This window comes from Lepidochelys kempii, chromosome 7 (genome assembly GCF_965140265.1).
Source record: "Lepidochelys kempii isolate rLepKem1 chromosome 7, rLepKem1.hap2, whole genome shotgun sequence".
Classification (NCBI taxonomy): Eukaryota; Metazoa; Chordata; order Testudines; family Cheloniidae; genus Lepidochelys; species Lepidochelys kempii.
The window spans coordinates 109,525,727-109,541,848 of NC_133262.1; the positions used below are offsets into that span (position 1 = coordinate 109,525,727).

General features: G+C 40.3%; 1 protein-coding gene across 3 annotated transcripts in view; it reads right to left on the reverse strand.

The window, feature by feature from the left end:
• The window catches only part of GRK5 (G protein-coupled receptor kinase 5), a 222,736-nt gene that overhangs the window by 206,217 nt on the left and 397 nt on the right, over positions 1-16,122 (reverse strand). The gene's annotated exons all lie outside the window — the stretch shown is intronic.

Consider the following 16,122-nt stretch of genomic DNA (forward strand, 5'->3'; position numbering starts at 1 on the left):
GATTTTTAGACAAACTGATTTCAATGGGGATTACTCCTGAGAGTACAACATGACCCATTAAAACTTGTGCAGTACAGATTACGTGACTCTTCTAATCTTGCAGTAATTAAAATATCTGGAATAATATAGATGTATTTCCCCACGTTAGCGTTAAGGCAAATGTACACATTATAGCAACCCAAAAATAAAAGAGAGGGGGAAAACCCATTAAACACATCAAAGAACATTTCACTACCTCACAGCACTTCCATGGCTGGATATGGCGACGAAATACTCTACAGCAAGAAGTCTGTATTAACCAAAATAAAAAATGCACCTGAAACTTGCCGGAGGTCACATAACTGACCATCTGACTGAGGGTTTTATTACTGTGTTTTGTAAATCAGACCCACGTGGTTGTAGACAGGCATACATATGCTACAGAGCGCAGTTTCTTGAAGGCAACATTTCTCATGGGGACTGGCAGGTGTTCTGTTCATCAAGGCTGTTATTACCCCAAACTGGGCTGTGGCATGTGTCACAAAGCCCTTTCTGGGTAGCACTGGACACTGGCCCCACAAATTAGCATAGATGGGCTTTACGTGGTCTGATTGGCAGGCTTGAATTATGTCTCTTTATGGAGTGTCCAGCTGGAGAGATGCTGTGATGATGAGGTCTGTCAACAGGGAGTCCCACTACCTTCCATTGCTGGCAGATGGCAATCTACCCACCCAACCCTTTTGAGGTTTTTTTTCAGGCTGGAATTCTTTGGATCTGGTGCAAGAGAGTTGGTTAGGGTGGTGGTTCTGCATGGCTTGGAGCTAGTCAATTTGGTAGTCATTCCATTGTACCATATCTGGGATCAGGAAGGAATTCTTCTTAGGTGGCAATGAACCCATCATGAATTCTTCTTAGGGCAGATTTGCCAAGCCTTGTCCTTGATGTGGTACACAAATAAAGGCCAAATTCTACATTTGTAGGCTCCCACTGACAGCAGTGGAAATCGTGAATGCACAGCCCAGGGCAGAATTTGGCCCTAAAAGCCTAATTCTTCTCACCCTCCCATAAATAGTGCCAAAAAACCTGAATATTTTTAACGTATGAATGGCTAAGAGCAGCCAAGTCTATGCCACACTATTGCTCTGAAGAGAGGGAAGCTACCATTTGCATACTTTGTGGAAGACAAGAACTAATGACAACACTTTGCACTTGAGTGCTCCCAATAGGAGGATCTTTAAGTGGTTTCCATGTATTAATTAATTCAAACTCACCAACACCCTTATGAGGAATAGCCCATTATTCCCATTTTACAGATGGGGAAGTTGAATCCCAAATTGTTAAATGACTTGTCTGTGGCACATCTGGGAAGAGGGTCCAGGTCTCATGACTCTCAGTTCTGTGCTTTACCATTTTCTCTTGTCAGACCAGAAGTCAAGGGATATATATACCAGTTTAATATTCCTAGGCACAAAGATCATAAAAACAGTCCTAACCTCCAGTAATCCACATACTTCTTTCTACATACTAGCTTTTCAGAAGCACATTCCAGGAGCAAACTATAGTTTAGACTCTTGGTGAAATAAAGTAGATGAGCCTCCCCAGACATGTACTCCACAGAGAATCATTTGTTCACCTGTGCTTATAGCTCAGCACCTTCAGAAAACAGACTCTTCTCTCAGAGATACGATGGGGAAAGAGGGGTTTGTGCTTACAAGTCAGTTATGGGACTACATCACTGTGCTTGCAAGTTATTCCATCTGTAACGGATAAAATACTGGAGAGCATTCTTCCATGAATAATACAAAGGCTTAACGTTCAGCATTAGTTGAACCTTTAGTTTACTTCACTGAGCTAACACAATTGAAACTGCCTCTGAAAAACTTGCAGGGCAGAGGACTGCCCATCTTCTCCTAAAGGTATGGAATCCTGTGCAGGGACTGCAATGCTGTTTCCTAGGAACTGACTGGCCAACTGCCATTGCAAAATGAAACTGACTAGACTAGAGTGTTCCTGAGCTTCCCTTTGCTCTCCTGCCTTTGACGTAACACACTAGTTGGTAACCTGTGCAGTCTGTTCATATGCTGAAATGATGCTACACAAACCTGATCACTGTTTGAGCTCTAAAATATTTAGTGAATGAAGGGACTCCAATAGATTCTTTACGGGCTTTTTAAAGTATGTTCTCATAGCTTTACACAACTAGTTTGGATAGGATGGAGCACTGTCATAATGGCTGCAAATGCACCGGACAACAACAAACAAAAGGGCAATAAAGAGGGAAAAAAATGCACGAAGCCAAAAGGTGTGCCCCTAGGGACTGACATTTGCCACAATCTTATTTAAAATAAAAGTAAACCGCATTTTAATGAAATCAGTGAATGCTGCTGAATTGGGAGGTGTTGCAAACACCAGTGAGGGCAGAGAAATAATAGGTTAGACATGTGGAGAAAAAAAATAACTAAAAGATTCAGTGCAGACTAATACAGCTGGGGAAAAACAATCCAATGGGACGAAGATTCTGGGAAAACAGGAATGGCCCAGGAGGACTGGGGATAGTTAAACAGGGACAAAATAGATCTTGTACTTTGGGGCTTCATACACAGAAAAAAATTAGGTCACAGGCCAGGGATGTGCCAGTCCCCCTGTACAGTCCTGCAAGATCATGCAGGAACCTCAATATATCAGAAAAATTCTAGGCTTGATTCACCCCGGTGCTGCAAAGAGGAGCATCTTGCATCTGGAGCACAACATTCAGCCCCAAGGCAGGTGGCAGGGCTTTCTTCACAGGGCTACACTGGGGAGTGGCACAGGTGTGCGTAGAGCTCCATAGTAAGCCTACTGATGGAGGCCACCCAGAAGATATGCTGGTTCATCTCATCAGCCCTGGTGCCACGCCTTCCCTAGGGATGGCCCACCCACTGTCAACTGCATTGGCTCCATTGTGGATTCTAGGCCACCTGGAGGATCAGAATCACTGACTGTTTGCACTGCTGAACCCAGCCCTGGACAGAGTTCCTGCTGCTGGGAATGAACTGGGTCCACTGACTAACTGAAAGGAATTCAAGGAAGAACATAAAAAAATGACTGGAGGGACAAGCTGAGCAGGAGAAAGAACTAAAGCTGTTAAAGTTGGTTAGATAATAGCTAAAGGTAAATACAATGACAAGTATCTGGAGGGTGTGAACACCAAGCAGGACAGTGGGGTGGGAGGAGGTATTGTTTCATATTCTCTGTGTATATATAAAGTCTGCTGCAGTTTCCACGATATGCATCTGAAGAAGTGAGCTGTAGCTCACGAAAGCTTATGCTCTAATAAATTGGTTAGTCTCTAAGGTGCCACAAGTACTCCTTTTCTTTTTACCAAGGAACAAGAGGAACCGGTTAGGATGGTCATTAGGAGTAAAGAGAATGAGTAAAGGAAAATTTAAGCAAAATAGTCAAGGAAAAATTAGATCTCTCAGACTGCGAAAGAGTCTCCCATAGGAGGCAGCAAAATCCCCATCTCCTGAATCTTTTAAATCAACACTGGATAAAGCGCTGGAGAATATACAGTAGAATGTATTCCTATGCTGGGAGGGGAAGGGATGACGACATAACATGTCTTTGCCATATCTAGTTGCTAATGGCCACATTCACTCCCAGCCACATTTGTGTAACCCCGTTGACTTCAGTGGAATTGCACCAGTGCAAACGAGAACAGACATTTACTCATGCACTTAATTTTAAACATGTCAGTAGTCCCAATGAAGTCAGTGAGACTACACACATGCTTAAAATTCAGCACATTCATAAGCATTTCTAGGATTAGGGTATAAAATTATAAGGAAACCCCACTCACAGCTCTGTCACAAAAGATAAATTAATTATGAATAAATAAATTGTGCTTATCCTAGAGCTCATAGACATATCCCTCCTTTATTATTATTAATTATTATTATTAGCATTATTGTACTCTTAGTACTTATGTATATCTGTATCCTTTCAGGCTAGCACTTCTTTTTTGAATAAGTGTTCTTGCCAGTTTCTTTAAATGTATATGAAAAGACATTACATGAAATAGAAGCAGCTAGGTTACTACTACACGAATTCTGCAGCCCTTCCCAGGCTCATCCATCTTTCCCACCATTCTTGTTAAGTTTTGTCCTTTCAGTTTAACTAGTATCCTTGCAGAATTTCCAAGAAATGCTCTACTATGCTTGTGGGATTTTCTTCTTAAGAATATTGACTTAAATTCTTGCTCCCTGTCTAATCTTTCCAACAAAGCAATGTGCATTTTTAAATCCTTCAAGCAAAATAATTACAAAGATAATCCAGCACAGTGTAATCAAACTGCAGGGTTCTTTATTTTCCTAGACTTTTAATTTAATTTTGTATCCTGTGGTCTCCTAAAAAAATATTAGGATATCATCTTTTTATTGTTTCGATTACATGGCTATATGAAATGAAGAGTGGCTGGTTTTCTTCCCGTTCACTGTTACACCATTATACAACATTGCTTAATTTTAAATGACTCTCACAGGGATAGGTCTCACTTTGACGAGCAGGAATTTTATCCTTAACTCCCATTGGCAGTAGTGGGAGCGATGCATGCAAAGTCTCCTGCCCAGCAATGATAAAAGAGGCTCCTTAGACTTTTATGGAGGAAAACAACTTCAAAGGGTGTGGTTTTGATTTTTTTAAAATGCATTCGTGGGATTAGATGTTATCTGACTTGGGCTTCCAAAAATTCCCATTCACTTCAGTGGGACTACACGTGCTTAAAGTTGGACACGTGGTTAAGAACTTTGCTTTACACCAGTGGAAATCAGGAGCAACTCCAATGAAGTTAAGGGAGTTACACTAGTGTACAAAGAGTGTGAGAAGACAATTGGCTCCACATTCAGCTGGATAATGTTAACCCGGATTGACAAACTAAATGCTGACTCAGCAGTACATCCTAAAGAACCAATTCAAGCCCCATTCTGGCTCCAGGATCTGCATGCTCCTATACTAGCAAGTCCAGTGCAGGCCTGGAGCCTCGAGCTTTCCATTAAAAACATCCTGCCCTCAGCACCTAGATATTCTTTGTTGGTTAGTGTGAACAGGAGCTCATTGGTGGATCTCAGCTATCACAGTAATGCATGGAGATAGATGAGCTCTTAAACAGCTACGCCTCAACCCTTACAGGGCTTAAGATCACCACCAACACTTCATATTGCAGTCAGGAGCAAATAGACTAGAGCAGTCTTTGGAGCAGTGATATAGCAATGCTTGCCCTAGGGAGCATGTTAAGTAGAAGAGCCATTATATTCTTCACTAGCTGTAGCTTCGGAGTGGCCTTCAACACGTATGAGTGCAGGGAGATAATGCCTGGAGGTGACACAAGCCTGGATCTGGATCAGACAAAGACTTCTGTTCATTTTCTCTATTCCGAGTTATCAGAGTAACTGATCTCTCTCCCACAAACACATACACTGTAGTTAGGTTGGGGTACCAGCAGAATGATAAAACACAAATTCAAATGGGAAATAAGGTGCAAATTTTTAACAGTGAGGATAATTTACCATTGGAACAACATACCAAGGGCTGTGATAGATTCTCCATCACTGGCAATTTTTAAATCAAGGTTGGATGTTTTTCTAAAAGATGTGCTCTAGTTCAGAAGGAATTAATTCAGGGACATCCCATAGCCTCTGTTATGCAAGAGATTAGACTAAATGATCACAGTGGTCTCTTCTGGCTTTACAATCTATGAACAATGAGTAGCGCCCTACCAAATTCGTGGCCATGAAAAACCACGTCACAGACTGTGAAATCTGCTCTCACCCCGTGAAATCTGTAGAGTATAGGGTAAAAGCACAAAAGACCAAATTTCATGGGGGGAAACCAGGATTTCAAATTGGGGGTCCTGACCCAAAAGGGAGTTGCGGGGGAGGGGTCGCAGGGTTGTTGGGGGGGTGGGGGTCACAGTATTGCCACCCTTACTTCTGCGCTGCCTTCAGAGCTGGGTGGCCGGAGGGTGACGGCTGCTGACCGAGGGCCCAGCTCTGCAGGCAGCAGCGCAGAAGGAAGGGTGGCAGTACCGTACCAGGCCATCCTCACTTCTGCGATGCTGCTGGCAGCCTTCAGAGCTGGGATCCCGGCAGGCAGCCGCTGCTTTCCAGCTATCCAGCTCTGAAGGCAGCGCAGCTGCCAGCAGCAAGACAGAAGTCAGGGTAGCAGTACTGCATTCCCCCCCCAGCCCCCAATAACCTTGTGACCCCCCCCAGCTCCTTTTTGCGTCAGGACCCCTACAATTACAATACTGTTAAATTTCTGATTTAAATAGCTGACATCATAAAATCCTATGACTGTGAAACTGACCAAAACGGACTGTGTGTTTGGCAGGGCCCTCACAATGAGTGTGTGCCTATGGTCTAGACGGATACGTACTCGGGGCAGCTCCTGCTGCCATGGATACACTATTTTTAATGTGCTAGTTAGATCAAGAGCTAGTGTGAGTATGTCTGTCTGCTCAATCACACCCCCAAACTCAAGGTGCTGACATACCCTCAGAAATCTTTACCCAAATTCTTTATTCCAATACAGAAAAGCAAAATCCTACCACAAACCCATAAATGTTGTCGGTTTCCTGTAAATTCCTTTTTGACTGATTGTTGCTTTTTTTTAAGTGAAGATAATTGACTACCTTTTCCGAACAGGACCATGTGAAGACACCAGTATAGGCATTCTCCCCATAAGTAAAAGATTGATTATTTTCCACTGGAGGAAGATAATCCCATTGGGTTAATGGAGCAGATAAAAGTAACTATTCAAGCCACTGTAGTTAATGTTTGCTCCAGAAATTCCCATATACACCAAGAGTTAATAGCTTCCAATATATTATCAGGTTAATAACCCAACAGACTAGCACAATGTTAAATCATTTTTACCAGGAAGGCAAACCAAACAAGAGGAGTGGCTATTAGGCCATAGTATGCTGATTATAAAGGCCAATTCCTAAGTCATATCATATGTCAACAGATCAAGAAAAAAAAAAAGCCCAAATCCTCCTCTCCTGGGCAGAACAGAACCTGAAATGCCAGAGGACTCCACATATCAAGAGCAAACTATACACCAAAATATACTGACTCAGTCAACAACAGATACATCCACAGGGGGCCAAGGAGAGTGGAGTGTAAGGCCAAGCAGCATCAGTGTAGGTCTGATTTGCACGAGATGTCAGGCAGGCCTCTGCACACCCTCAGCAGACAAGAAGTGGAAAACAAACTGAAAGTAGCTTAAAGCAAAGTTTGCCTCCTTCCACCTTCCCTGCCCCAAGAACAAGAACAGAATAACCAAGAATGAAGCCCCCTATGAATACTGTATCAATCTCATTTTATGTAATGGTTTTTGCTGTTACCAACTGGCTCTTTAGCATAAGTTCGCATAATCTTTCTGTGAAGGCCAGAAAACTCATATTTTAATGGTTTTCCTGATTCATCTAAATTGGATCATCATGAAAATAGCCTAAACTCTTGAGACAAATTTTTCAAGAAGAAATGGTTACATGCTTTAAAGGGAATACTCTGTTTTTTAATCCTCTATTTAAAAGTAAACTGTCGCATTCATACTGATTTACTGTATTTGAGGCAACAATTTCTATAGTGACTCCAAATTCCAAGAATGGAATTTATTTATTTCTTGGTCTCCACTGGAGAAATCTTCCCCTTAACTCAAAAGAGTTGACCTATCTTGGTTTTATCGTGTGTTGATTTCCTGTATCTTTATGGAAACAACTGAGATCTTCCTTACAACAGGTTTATTTTTTGAAAAAAATATCACCTCTAATGGGCTGCAGGACATGAAATCAGATGCTGCACTCAGCTGTCATGGTTTATGAACCTTGCTAAAGTCAAATTACAATAATCATATGCATGTTAATGTTCCATTAGGAGATGAGTGACACGAGTCATTGCCACCAGATAGGGTCTGTCACTACAGTGAATCTCTATCCTTCTAAATAGGCCCTGTCCACTTCTATTACCCTTTTTAAAATTCTTGTCCTACAGCTGAGTTCTCAGATACTGAACGTTTGTCTTGTATAAGATGTATTGCTAATCTATTGGCAATAAGGACATGCTCAAATCTGTATTGGTATCTTCCAGAAAGGGAAGTTAAAAGTATGGCAATTTGAGGACTGGCTCATTTCACATCTTTGTTTTTTATATGGTGACAGGGTGCACCCATAACAAAAACATTATGATAGCCGTAAAAATAGAGCATCCTATTTGGTTAGAGCCATCAAAGAACCTGCTTGGGTGGCATAAGTATATGTTTCTTTTAGTATTGCCGTCATCCCTAAAAAGGAAAAAAAAATCATATTTGTGTTGTGTTTTTAATGGGTTGTGCGTTTTTTGTTTTGTTTTTTGCTTTGATTGGGTTTTTGTGTAACCATTCTTTTGAAACGCAATATCTGAGAAAATTAATAGTTTCTCTTCCAAACTGGCCCTTCTTTAAAGCTAATTACCATGATGACCAATTCAGTTATTTCTAAAACTTTTTAACAAGTTTGTAAAGAACCTAGCAATAAATTTTAAGATTATGTTGTCTAAAGAAAACTTCTGTGCACAAATGCAGTACCTTAAACCAGGCAGGACAATGTCTTTCAGGCTTTGAAATAGTTGAAGCTTGACAAAGAGTCTACACAATAATCACTCGGGGGGGGGGATATTTAACCAAATTGTTAGTACTATACGTAAGATTTACTTTTATCATGGGTCTGTATAGGACAAAGCACTCTTTGAAAGATAGTAGATTCCAAACTAGAATATGCCCTCTAGCAGATCCATTATTATTTTTAAACATGCAGTGAGTGGTATGGAACCATGACTGCCTGGATCAGTTTTACAGCTTGTATTTCATATGTAGTTTATTGTTTTTAATTCACTCTCCCTAATATTCTGTAACCACCACCTTTTTTACAATAATAAAAAAACCCTCTTAAAGAATACTGTTACAGCCTCACTTTGGCAGCAGGGTTGTTTGTCTACTCAGTGTTGCCAACTTGTGTTTTCATTGTAAGTCTTGCAATATTCTGTGTTTTTTGAAAAGCCTCAATTCATGGAATTGTGCAATTATGTAAGAATCTCAGCACTCACTCTCTTTCCTTATAAGTTCCTAGCTCTCATGGTTGAGAGCTTCCTGAAAACATGAACCCCCAAAGGCTCAGTACCCAAAGGCAAATAAAATAACCCTAAATTTATTGCTTTTTTTTTTAAAATCTCATTTTTAATTTAATCTCATAGTTTTTGGGGGTGGTGAGGTGAGGGGTGACTCAAGATTGTTAAGTACTGGAGGCTGGTAATACTAATGTATCCAAATATCTTTTAAAAGTTCCTATCCTAAGCCCTGAAAAAGAGGACAAAAGTGAAATGATTTGCCCATTGCCTGCTCTCCGTCACACAAAGTGTGTGACCTTTTAAACAGTTGAGACAAGGGCACTATCCAGATAATCATATTTAACAAAAAAGTCTTAGCAGTGTTATTTATGGCACCTAAGAGTTATATAACTGGTAGAGCTAGTACAATCTAATTTACTGTTCACACTTTATACCAATTGTCTCAGGGGACTGAAATGAACAGAGAAAACAAAATTAAACTGATCTTGGTCAATTTCACATTCTAGTTCATTCTCTAGCACAAAGTAGTTTTCACCTTCGGACAGGATATGAGGATGCTTTTATTTTTTTAAGAAAAAGTTTTCAGGGATATTTAAGAAGAAATGTGAAAATATTTATATTAGGTTTTGTGTATTTTTATCTTCCAAAAATCCATGAATTTTGAGCCTCAAACACTGAATGTACATATATCTTCTGATTTCTCCTTGCCATTATATATATATATATATATATATACACACACACACCTATGTTTAATATGAGCTTGCATTATAACCCTCTGTTTTGCATTTACAGGTCGGATATCTTCTTGATTGAGGTTTACTTAGACGGTGTCAAGTTGTTTTCATTTTGGTAAGGACTGTAGCATAGGATAGCACTGCAGCACTTGCACTGTGGAAAGAAATCTCTCTTTCCCCACCATGTTCCCTTTTTGCAAGAGAATTTGGCATCACATTCCATACTCCTATTTCCTGATTTCTTGTGACTCTTGTTATTCAACCACAGTGAACGTCCTAGTGGTTCATGCAGTGTAGTTGTAGCCATGTTGGTCCCATATTACCTCACCCACCTTGTCTTCCTAATGTTTTGGCATGCTACGTACAGTGTATTTAGTGTGGCCTATTCTGGGCCCAATCTGCTCACAGTAGGACTTTTGCCTGAACAGGGAAAGCCGGATTAGGCTCTTTAGGGCAAACTTTGCTCACCTCCAAGCAAAGCAAACTATGATTTTTCTACTTCAAGGCTTTATCATAATAATGGAATTTGCCAGAGGAAAAGTTGCTTTTGTGCACACGTTGGTTGAATGAGTGTTTAAACAAGTCAGTACATCAGCTACTCTTTCTGAGATCACGGAAATGGCTGCATTATAGCAAAACTGAAAGTAATATTCATTTCATTTACTTTAATGGACAAATACATAAGGGTATTCCCGTCCCCATTATCTTTCATGATAAGTACTTAACCTGGGAGGGAGAGACAAGTAGGGGAGGGGAGGGATAGCTCAGTGGTTTGAGCATTGGCCTGCTAAACCCAGGGTTGTGAGCTCAATCCTTGAGGGGGCCATTTGGGGCAAAAATTGGGGATCGGTCCTGCTTTGAGCAGGGGGTTGGACTAGATGACCTCCTGAGGTCTCTTCCAGCCCTGATATTCTAGGATTAAAAAAGGAGAGATCTGTCCCTTAGTGGTACTCACTCTCTAGTCTCTTTCCTTGCAGCTTTACAGTCATTGTTTTTTTACCTATATCTTGTGTTTTTGAAACATCAAGGCCTCTGTGTTGTGCTTTTATCTTAAGTGTCTGGGCAAGTGTGTATTACATATTCTGGTTTTCCAAAATCATGACTTGACTGGATGACTACACTTGTTATTATTTAGCTATCTAGTTTATCTTCACGTGCTCCTTACCCTTGGTGCTTGTTCTTTTTCAAATTAATAGAAGATGGTCCAATATATCTTTTTTGTTCCTATCAATTACTTTTTCTGTTTAGTTAAACCTGATATAATTTCTACTGAAACCTCCTAAAGCTTGGTAGTTTGTGTAACACAATGGTATATTGAGAAAAGAAATATGAAACTGAGGAAACATCACTTAAAAAAGAGAGAGAGAGAGAAACCTTCACACTCAAAAACACCATTAAAAAACCCCCACAGATTTCTGAGTACAGCTGATAACTCAATTAATAATTTACATGATTAATATTGCCTATAAAATCATGAACATCCTGCAAATAGGTCAAATTTTTCTTCAGTTTATTCATTACTTGCAATTGTTCAATTAAGGTTTTTTCTGTGCAAATTGTTTATTCCATGACTTGCAATTTGAGCTGCATTGTTCATTTATGACTGGTCACATAAGTCACAGTGCATTGGTTTTGTTCATAGTTTGGATGAGTGCAATTCTTTATTATAATCATCAGGTTTCTGGCATGACTGTTTTATACAAACAATTTAAAGTTTGCTTTCCAGGTCAATTTCAGCTTAAAAATCCACTTTCCACTCATGGTTGTGCCCTATAACAATCACAAAATGAGCTTGCATAAAGGGAGCACAAGCAAAGCCAAAGTAAATGTTCTAAAAACCAATATTTGCTGGAAAATATTTATCTAGCTCTATTTCCAAGTCTTTGACATAGTTCTCCTTACTGGATTTAATGTTGCAGGCTTGTTGAAACCTTGGTTTAAAACCATTTTGAACCCTTGCCCGAGTACTCTGGGCCTCACTCTCCCATTGAAATAGAAGGCAAAACTTCCATTGACTCCAGTGGGAGCAGAATAGGCCCCTTTTGCTACAATGTTTTGCTTGTCAGAAAACGTCAAGCCATAGCCATTGACTGAACCTCACTATTTAGTTTAATTACTTTCTTCATTTCCATCTCTTTGAGCAACTCCTGCGCTGGTGGAGCTCCTGTAATTTTCAGAACATCCCTATTGTTTCAGGGCAGTGTTGTTGCAGCCACATTGGTCCCTTGAAAGCTCGTCTCTCTCTCTCTCTCTCTCTCATCAACAGAAGTTAGTCCAATAAAAGATATTACCTCACCCCCAGCATCTCCCCCTATTGTTTCAGCTAATATAAACCTTCACTCTTGGTAAAACAGCAATCAGTAAAGGCCCGAGTCCTGCCAATACTTATGCATGTGCTTAACTGAACTGGAAGTACAATTAAGAACACACAGAAAAGAGTTTTCAAGAAAAGGGCCAAAGTTTTTGCAAATTCAGTTTCAGATGCAGTTACTTTTGACTTAAAAAAAAATTACTTAAGTCTTGGTATTCAGTACAAGCGGGTGTCTCAATCATCTACAATTGCTTCAGAGAACACAGATCTTTTTAGGACTATTTTACTTGTTGCAGTTTGTAATAACATCTTGAAAACCACAAGACAATCTGTTACGTATCTTTTCCTTTAGTATTGTGGGGTCATCGAGGTGTACTAGGCTCTTATTTTTAAAACCCCCTAATGCTATGAAGCATTTTTTTTTTAAAGCAAAAACCACACACACACACACACACACCTCCAACAAATTTCACAAACTTTTCAGCCATGGAACAAAAGACATAAGATAAATTTGGGGGCTACAAACCTAGAAGTTTTACTGTACCTTTAACTTTCAATTCCAGCTAATGAATTTGTTATACAAATTCTTTCAATATTACTGGAACTTCCTTGACGATCAGGGTAGCAAAAGGCCATTCAGTATATAGCCATATTTAAAATTCTTGCAATACATTGATTTTAAAGTGGCCAATTTTAGTTGGATGTATTCCTGGAGATTTCATCACATAACAATCTTTAATTAAAGATTAATCTTTAATTCCTGGAGACTCCAGGCCATTCCTGGAGGGTTGGCAACCCTAGCTGATTCTCTGCAAATGACAACTATATTTCTTAAGAACATTAATACTGGTGTTTTAAAGTATTACTAGATATCTTAAATCTGAAATAGACATACTGGTGATGCCAAATCATATTCTAAGTGTACTGCAAAAAAAAAAGAAAAAAGGACCCACAGCCAGTGAGTCTCAAAGCCTGGGTCAGGTGACTTGGGCTCGTGCTGCAGGGCTAAAAATGGCAGCATAGACGTTCAACTCTGAAACCCAGTGAGGGGAGATGGGACTCAGACCAGGTTCCAGCCCGAGCATCTACACTGCTATTTTTAGTCCTGTAGCATGAGCCCTGTGAGTCTGAGTCAATTGACCTGGGCTCAGAGACTCACTTCTGTGGGTCCTTTATTTTTATTGATTGCCATGTAGACATACCCTAAGCCATTTGATAAAAACCCAGCAGAAAATAAGAATGCTCTAGTTTGAAGTCAGAAAAGAATAATCCACTGATCTATAGCTAGTATTCTTTGAATGTACTAGAGAGAGAGCGCGCATGTGCGAGCAAGCACATCTTTAATTCTGAGGATTTCATGGCTTTACTCTGTAGGTAAATCTCAAAATACCCCGTGAGTTATATAAATGTTGTTATGCAGTTCTGACTGTTTTGTCTCAGGCATTCATGCACTAGTATAATGCTGAGTGGAGTAGTTGAAATTCTCTCTCTCTCTTTTTTTTAATAACACTAGTATTCCTTTATTTGTACTCCTGTAAGAAAATAGGAATTGCCAGACTGGATCAGACTTGAGGTCCAATTCTGTGCCAGTGACCTGTCTCTGGCAGTGGCCGGTACCAGTTGCTTCAGAGGAAAGTGCATGAAACTCTGCCGTTTATATCACATCTAGAACAGTTTTGCTCTAGTAACTGTTTTCAGTATATTGAAGTTTAAGAAATGTTGGATTCACATATTATTTTAACCAATCAAAAAATCAGGGCTGCAATGCTTGCATGAAATAATTCCATCTGGGGGCTTAAGAGAAATTTTAACATCTAGAAACAAAAAGTTCCTCCACGTGGACTTGTTTCCTTGTAAATCACACCAATCCTGCTCTCATACACCATGAAATTTGCTCTGTTGTATACCTCTGTACATAATAAATCTCTGTTGAAATGGTTTCTGTGGAGAGGGGATCCCCAAGGTAAAATTGCTGCCTGGTTTAGGTCCCAAAGTTTGGGGGCAAACTGGACAAAAGGAGAAGGAATGAAATAAGAAGCTTAAAACATTAATTCCTGAGCTGTCTGTCACTGAGATCTCCAGATGGGTGCTGGTGGAATGCTGACAGAATGAACAAATAAATATCTTGTATGATCATCTCAGAAATCTCTTTCTGAGGCTTCTCAGGAAAATCTAATTCCTTCGCCCAATAAATAAAGGTTAATCACCCCCACCTAAGAATAAATTAGATTAGTACAGACTAAAGCTTCACAAATTCAACTTTATAAATAATATAGGGTCTGTTCCTCCAAGGAAAGAAAGAGAGAGGAATATCAGAAGGAGATAGGAGCCTATGTCAGAACTGGCTCCATACTAAAGATTTTGCAGTAATCTGATATAGTCACACAAAGAGGAATTAACTTTCTATCCCTCTAGAGCCATGGCACTCGGAATGGCCTGCTGCCTATACACATGTAGTGATCTCAAAAGTAATAATTTTGACTGCCAAGAGATTTGTTTCCCCAAGCCATGTAACGTATAATAATTTTCCAACCACCAGGTGGCTCCTCACAGATGTTCTCGCTAGTGGTTCTCCCCCCTCCCCTTGAGCTCTTAGCCATCAGTGGAATACAATCTCTTGCACACAGGTGTTCACACTGTCCTTACCACACAGAAGAACTCGAATACCATCAGGATTAGCCAGTGGAAGGAAGCTACCTCTAGAACACTGGAGACCCATAAAAGTGATGTTTTCAAATTCAAAGGATCAGATGTGTTATTCCGGGAGGGACACCACATAAACAGTGAAGACTGTTATTGTTGATGGAAACTTCCATCGCCCCAAGGAAGAAAAAAAAAGGGGGGGGGGCGCATTTGAAATAAGTGTCAGATGGTTTTCTAGTGAATGGAAGGTTCCAAGGAGCGATTTAATTTCCACAAGTTTAACAGCCAAAGGATACCCCGCTGCATTATCTAATGAAAATCCAGCTGAGATCCGTGCGTGCCATATAAACACAGGGCTCAGACTGAGAACGGGAAAGATGTGCGAGATACCGAAGATATGAGAGTCATTATCTTTTTGGCAAGGGGTTCTTCATTCATCAAACGCAGTGAATGGAAATATTAAATACTGCAAGTCAGGTTAATGAGCTGTTCCGTTATGATCCTCTCAAGATGTGAAAGCTTCGCAAAGGGTACCCTCTGAGCCAGGCTCAGTAGAAACCTAATCATTCAGACCAGAAAACCACTTCCCCCTCTGAAAATACGCTGTACACACCAGGGGTATTTTAGAGTCATCTTCGGCAATGCAGCTAGCTCTGTAGCTCGCCCGGATATTTTTAACGTATATGTTGCATTTTTAAAAGGATAAGCATCGATCTTTTTAGCGAGGATTTTCTTTTAGCCTCTCTCGAGCCCCTTCCCTTTAAGCATCAACCACCTCTCACAAATCGAACCAGATCTGCCTTTCAAACCAGAACGTTTAATAGCAGTTGCATACAATCATCGGTTGGTAACACAGCAAGCAAAGAAACAGCCGCCACTTCAGCTATTCACACACAAAATCCCCCCCGAAACCCGTGCATTATTTTGCAGATCGAGGTCCCTTTTCATATGCACCGTAGAAGCTAATTGCATGTCACCTCGCTGCGTTTGCATTTACTCGATTTTCCATATCAAACTGGATTAGGATAAAAAAAATATTCTTAAAAATGGACAGTTGCCGGCAACAGTATCACACCTGATAATGCCGACGGAGGCAATGGCTGTACTCTGCCAGTCGCACCATACAGAATAAAAGGCTATTTGCATATTTGCTAACCCTTTTGAATGAACGTATCTGCAGCTGACCTTTAACAATAGCACAATCTGTGGGATCAGACTGGAGAGAAGCGGTGACTATTTTACCCTTATAATCTCTGCGATCTCAAAAATATCTTCCCGCGGAACCTCCTCACAGCTGGAGACCAACATTCTT